Source organism: Poeciliopsis prolifica, unplaced genomic scaffold (assembly GCF_027474105.1).
Source record: "Poeciliopsis prolifica strain line A6 unplaced genomic scaffold, Auburn_PproV2 SCAFFOLD041, whole genome shotgun sequence".
NCBI classification, from domain to species: domain Eukaryota; kingdom Metazoa; phylum Chordata; class Actinopteri; order Cyprinodontiformes; family Poeciliidae; genus Poeciliopsis; species Poeciliopsis prolifica.
Genome location: NW_026562416.1, coordinates 40,001 through 47,604, shown reverse-complemented (window position 1 = coordinate 47,604; position 7,604 = coordinate 40,001).

The following is a 7,604-nucleotide window of genomic DNA, read 5'->3' as shown; positions in this document are numbered from 1 at the left end:
CCATGGCTAAAGACCCTGGCTAAAGACCATGGCTAAAGACCATGGCTAAAGACCATGGCTAAAGACCATGGCTAAAGACCCTGGCTAAAGACCATGGCTAAAGACCATGGCTAAAGACCCTGGCTAAAGACCATGGCTAAAGACCATGGCTAAAGACCATGGCTAAAGACCATGGCTAAAGACCATGGCTAAAGACCATGGCTAAAGACCATGGCTAAAGACCATGGCTAAAGACCATGGCTAAAGACCATGGCTAAAGACCATGACTAAAGACCATGGCTAAAGACCATGGCTAAAGACCCTGGCTAAAGACCATGGCTAAAGACCATGGCTAAAGACCATGGCTAAAGACCATGGCTAAAGACCCTGGCTAAAGACCATGGCTAAAGACCATGGCTAAAGACCATGGCTAAAGACCATGACTAAAGACCATGGCTAAAGACCATGGCTAAAGACCATGGCTAAAGACCCTGGCTAAAGACCATGGCTAAAGACCATGGCTAAAGACCATGGCTAAAGACCCTGGCTAAAGACCATGGCTAAAGACCATGGCTAAAGACCATGGCTAAAGACCATGGCTAAAGACCCTGGCTAAAGACCATGGCTAAAGACCATGGCTAAAGACCATGGCTAAAGACCATGGCTAAAGACCATGGCTAAAGACCATGACTAAGACCATGGCTAAAGACCATGGCTAAAGACCATGGCTAAAGACCCTGGCTAAAGACCATGGCTAAAGACCATGGCTAAAGACCATGGCTAAAGACCCTGGCTAAAGACCATGGCTAAAGACCATGGCTAAAGACCATGGCTAAAGACCATGGCTAAAGACCCTGGCTAAAGACCATGGCTAAAGACCATGGCTAAAGACCATGGCTAAAGACCATGGCTAAAGACCATGGCCTCAAACTGATCCTCATCCCGGCCGCTTCACACGGAGCTGCAAACCGCTCCAGTGAAACCTGCAGGTCACGACCCGATGGAGCCAACAGGACCACATCATCCGCAAAAAGCAGAGATGGATCCTAAGGTCACCAAATCGGATCCCCTCATCACCTCGGCTGCTCTACAGATTCTGTCCATGAAAGTAATGAACAGAATCGGTGACAAAGGGCAGCCCTGGCAGAGTCCAACCCTCACCGGGAACGAGCCCGACTTATTGCTGGCAATGCGGACCAGGCTCTGACATCGGTCATCCCGGGACCTGACAGCCCGTATCAAAGGACCCGGTACCCCAGACTCCCGGAGAACCCCCCGCAGGGACACAGTCTTCTCCAAGTCCACAAAATACATGTGGACCGGTTGGGCGAACTCCCAGAACCCTCCAGGACCCTGCTGAGGGTGTAGAGCTGGTCCACTGTTCCACGACCAGAACCAGAACCACACTGGTCTTCCTGAATCCGAGGCTCGACTATCAGACAGACCCTCTTCTCCAGGACCCCTGAATAGACCTTGCCAGGGAGGCTTAAGAGTGAGACCACCCTGCACATCCTCTGGTCCCTCCTTTTGAACAGGGAGACCCCAATCCTGGTCTGCGAATCCAGGGGAGCTGCCCCCAATAACCATGCAATGTTGTAGAGTCACATCAGCCAACACAACCCTACAACATCCAGAGCCTTGAGGAACTCTGGGCAAATTTGATCCACCCCACGGCCCTGCCATCGAGGAGCTTTTAACCTCCTCGTCCCCAGAGATTAGAGACCCGACCCAGAGTCCCCATGCTCAGCTTCCTCAATGGAAGGCATGTTGGTGGGATTGAGGAGGTCTTTGATATTGTAGTTCATTAAATAGCAAAATACATTACTGATTATTGATTTTATTCTCCTAATTATTTTAGATCCTTTTGTTTGTTGTTTTGATGAGATCAGCCTGGTTTCTGTTTAGTTCACTTCGTTTTAGTTGTTCTAGTTTGTATTTATTCCTTGTATTGGATTCATTCTTCCTTCATGTTGATTGGTCTGTTGGTGGGTTCCTTCTTTATTTACTTGTTTTTCCATCCTTTGTGTTTTTTTGTCTGGGTTTTTTTTGAAGATGTGTATTTCTGTTTTCTTTAAATGACTTTTAGATTTGACATTTTTTCTCCACATTTGAATTTAAAGACCCGACTGCCTCACTAGCAACAGTGTAACTCTCTGTCTGATTAAGCAGAGGCATCTAAAAACTGGATTACTGCCGTTTGAGACCCTGAGGTGTCCAACCTCAGTCCTCCAAGGCCAAAGTCCAGCATGTTTTATTTCAGTTTCTGGTTCAATCAAACTCTTTGGCAGGAATCTGCAGCTATTTGACAAACTGAGGACGGAGTTTGAATCAGCTCTTTTGGAGCACAAATAGCTCAAACATGTAGGATATTTTGTTTGTGAACACCTTTGCTGTAAGATTACAGGATAAGAAAATATAAGTTGAAATTCATTTGTAAAAGATGTGCTTTTTGGAGACAAGAGTTCAGCAGTGTTTAAAATGCTGAAAACCAATGCAAATAATAAAAATATAAATATTATAAAGGAACAATTTGAACAAAAATAAGATACAAATGTATGAAATGAATGTGTTCTTTCCATGTTTTAAAGTGAAATAGTTTAGTGATGTGGATTACTAAACTGTAGCCTTTAATTCTTTTCTTCCAGTCAGAATAATGTCACAAAAAGCTCATTGCTTCAGCAGACAGACAGAGCAGCAGGCTGATAATAGGGGACATAAAAATATAATGATTATCCTGCTATGTAAATGGCAATTAAAGGACACTAAGTGCTGCAGGCGCTGTCCTCACTTGGTTTCGGTAGAACGGACCCAGCTGTTTGTGTGCTGCTGGCCTCTGACTCTTATTTGTCAAAATGAGGGAGACAGAGGAAAAAAATCTCCCACTTACCATTCAATCAATTCACTTTAATTCATTTAATGGAAACAGTGATCAAAGTGATTAGAGACCACTTCCATGTTCAAACCTCTGCAGCTTGAAATGATATGATGAGTGATGAATAGGAAACGCTTATTAATCTATGCTGGATGAATAGCAAACTGAAATTAATGCAACAGAAAATGAGCTGCATCAATTTCACTTTCTCATCATCACAGATGAGTTTAGAAGATGAACAAACTAACAGTGACGGATGTTTAAATGTTCATTGATCAGTAAAACACAGCAGAGAAACTTGAAAGGATTAACATAGATGTGTGCTGCCATCTAGGGACGCTTTTTGTATTAAAAGGAACAAAGTAGAACACCATTTTCTGCTAATATTGCATGATCATAATTTCTTAAATTATGTTTAATCTGTGCTCTCCAGTGCAAATCGTTATAAACAGAAAAAGTGTGTCAAATAAATCCGAACATCTGTCAGGTTCTGTGTTTTTATTCCGAGTTTCTGTGTCCTGAGTTCTCCTCGTTGTCCTGTCTTCCCCTTGATTGTTCCCAGGTGTGTCTCGTTCCCCTGATTACCCCCAGTGTATTTAGTCCCTCCTGTGTCCTTTGTTCCTCGTCGGGTCCTTGTCGTTGTCGTATTGTTGTCAATTGTCAGTCGCTGTTTGCCGCACATAGTTGCTTGCTGTTGTTTTCCGCCTGTATGACCAGTTGCTACCGGCGTTGAGCCCTGGCTTCCGCTCAGCCGTGCTGCCTGGCTGCGGACTACATTGACTGTTTTCTGGACTGTTTGTGCATTAAATATTCACTACTCACTTTACCTGGGTCTCCAGCATCTGCCTCACCACCTTCACCACCACACTTTATGACAACATCTCCTTGAGCTGCACAACACATTTTACTGTCATGATTATATCTACAAATGAAACGTCACAAAGCAGTTATGACTAGTCTATAATATTTAAGATGCGCATTAAAAATCCGCACGTAAAAATAAATAGCGTCAATGACTCAGATTCAGATTTATTCGTATCCCAAATGGACAATTGATGTTGTAGCAAGAATAAAAACTAAGAGATAAAGTATCAAAGGTTAAAAAATATAAAACAACAAAACATACCAAAAAGACATGAAATACAAATCAATACATAATGGGAAGAGTACAGCAGCGTATTTCATTATTTCCTGACAGTTACTACAAACACTAAGTCAGGTGAAAGTCCCCCAACCTTCTCCAGCATTAAGAAGAGATGTTGCTGTAGGAACAACAACAGATGGACTTATTTTATGTTTCATGACCAATAATCTGTAGTCTGAGAGAACAGCATGGATAATCCAGAAAGAGAAGATAAATAAAACCACTAAACTTTCTGAAACTAGTTTCTGTCCATTTGTGTTTAGATTTCTTCTTTCACTAATCATGTGTAAAGTTCATAAAGTCTCAGAATAATTTAGATATGAAGCATAAAACTACATCTGAATTTTTTTTCAGATGTAGTTTCTTAGTTTCATTGAAACTATTCTGCAGTCTGATTACAAGCATCAGTAAGTGGCTAAAGCTTTTTTTGAGTCCCCCCTTCTCCTTGTGCTTGAATTTATTGCTTTGTGCTCAATAAGACGATACTATTAATCTGAAAAAGTGAAACTGACAGTTAATTTCACAAATCAATTTTTACAAATGACTTCTTTCAACGTTTATTCTTGTAGAGGGCTCCACATTATCCACCTCCCAAATAAGCAGATCATATCTCCATTGTCCCTGGAATGAGTCTCCTCCCCAAAATGTGCTGCACACATACACACACACACACACACACACACACACACACACACACACACACACACACACACCCTGAAAATCAATGTCTGCGTTTGTGTGCACTTTAATCTGGCTTCTGATGACAGTAAATCTTTATCTGTTTGTGGGCGAGCAGCAGCAAGCGCCTGACAACATTTGCCATCAGAACAAAGAAGCGAGCCTGTTTGGACTCTGGGAGATACCTGGAGCTGTAATGTTTCAACTGGGCCATTAATCACAACAAACTGACAGCCGGACCTTCCCAGCTTCTCTTCATCGCCACAGCTTGGAAGACCAGGAAGATGAAAGTCGTAGTTCCACTATCAACTTGAGACGTTTTGGATGTAAAACTTCAAACAGAAATGTTAAGATAAACAACACAAGACACTGTAAAAACCAAAAAAAGATCATTAAAATGTTTTACAATTAAACTACTTAAAATGTAGAACAAAAAGATACAAATGTGCTTTTATCAGGTGGTACAAATATGATCTAAAAATTGTGTACGTGTCATGATTTGAGTTTTTCTCCGTGTTTATTGTTTCTGTGTTTTTTTCCTTTATTGCTCCCATCTGTGTATTTAATCCCACCTGTGTCCTTTGTTCCTCATCGGCTCCTAGTGGTATGTTATCTACGTCGTCTGCTTTCCATATGTATTTCCAGTTTCCGGCATTGAGCCCTGGCTTCTGCTCAGCTGTGCTGCCCTGGGTTTTGGACTAACGTTGGATTGTATTTTGGAGTGTGTTATATTGGATTTTTTGTTATTAAGTCATCATTTTCATTTCAGTCTGGGTCACTGCATCCTGCCTCACTACTTCCACCACACTTCATGAGAAAATGGCAAAGTACAACAGATTCAAGACTAGAAAATTTCTTAAGAAATGTCACGGGGCCTGCCAAAGTGTGCCCATTGGTTGGAACTCATCGTTCTGATGCTCCAAAATTAGCATCATTGTTAAGTTTAGCTAAATTGTAGTCAATAGCCTGTGGAAACTCACAAGCATGTTGACTAACATGGACTTGCACCATTCAGAATGTTAAAATTAGTGTATGAAGTAAAATAAGCCAAAAGTGGTAACCCTAACCTAAATGCTGCCATTGGCATGTGGGGTATCAACTTATATTGACTTCTTAAATTGGGTGTGGTAAACATGGCTAACAAGTAAGAAAAAGAGCTAAAAATGTATTTTAGGGAAAATGTCAGGTTCTGTGTTTTTCTGTGTCCTGAGTTCTCCTCGTTGTCCTGTCTTCCCCTTGATTGTTCCCAGGTGTCTCTCATTCCTTTGATTACCCTCTGTGTATTTAGTCCCTCCTGTGTCCTCTGTTCCTCGTCGGGTCCTTGTCAGATTGTTGTCAATTGTCGTTGTCCTTTGTTTTCGTTAGCCGCCTGTATGACCAGTTGCTACCGGCGTTGAGCCCTGGCTTCCGCTCAGCCGTGCTGCCTGGCCGTGGACTCTGTTGACTGTGTTTTTGTGGACTGTTTTCATTAAATTGCTCACCATTCACCTACCTGGGTCTCCAGCGTCTGCCTCACCACCTCACTACTCAGCACTTCATGACAGAAAAGGCCAATGCTTGTGCACTGCCTTGCAGAGAAAGGCAGTGTGCTGCAAATGTTTTTGCTAATGTTACTGCACCAGTCCATGAACCTGAGTGAACAAGATAGTAAAGGTTAAAATGGTGCACTAACGTAATAGGAATATTGAAGCTTTTATTTTTAAATTGTCAGGGAGCTTCATTTTAAATTGCTACACTAATCTCATGTGTAACAGTGGTTGGGTTAAATCAGTTATATAATGCTCAAACCTGCAGGTAGTCCTGAATGCCAACTTTACAAATCAGTCGCTGGCCTTCCCTAAATTGTTGTTGTTTATTAAGAAAAAAAATAATTATCACAGGCAAGATTTATGAAGATAATATTATTATTGCAGAGATTTTCTATGTTATTAATCTAATTTGAATATGTCATGTCAGTAATTTGTAAAGTAAAATTCCCCCTGCAAATGATCTACTATACCTTTGTGTAATGGAAAACAAAGAGGCATTTCTGTGATTTGAACAGAAATGACTTGGATCTGATACACAGTCATATTTTTTTCCTGGGCAGTTTCATTTAGTTCCATATAGAGGCTGTAGGAAGAGCATTGAAAACCTTTTTCTCTCCCTTGTTTGCGTTAAACCAAAATTAACTAAGAAATTTTATGCACAGGACCTACTGCCATCAGCCCCCAAATTCCAAAATTCACCCATCATTCAACAGTCCCAGGGATGATATAGTCTCAAGTCTGTTCATCCAAGTTTGAGCAACCTTTGTTCTGTTACACCTGATACAGGAAGGATTGTGCTCCAGAACCATATCTCCTCTGGAATAAATAAAATTTTGAATAAAATTTTGATTAAATCAAATGTATTGCTTCCTCACCTTTTTGTGCAAGACATTTTGTGTATGCAAAGTGAGTCCGGCCAGCAAGCTTTTTGCTGTGTCACCCTCAAAAACCTTGCCTTGCAGATTTTAAACGTTATTAAATAAACACAATTTTGTTTGTCTGGACCACCCTTTCAGGTTCTCAACCTCCAACTCCTTGTTGGAGTTGACATTCAGAAAAACTCCTCTCCAAAATGACCAGACAGACAAGAGGGCTTACGTTGAGTCTTTATTGTTGAAGTAGGGTAAAACTGACAAATGAACATACAAACTTTCAGAAATAAAACACAGTAGGAAACAATATAGCACTTATAGGTACAATAAATTTGCTCCAGAGAAAATATTTAGCTGAAGGCTGTAAAAGTTCTTACAAAAGAAGTATTGCTTTTTACAAATGGTTAAAACATTCTTTCTCAACAACATATCCATTGCAAAATTTGATACATATTAACAGCGCTTTCAAAGACCAATTGAATTGAAGTTGCAGTGTTACTGAGAGAAAACCAGACTTTTATTCTCCTGCT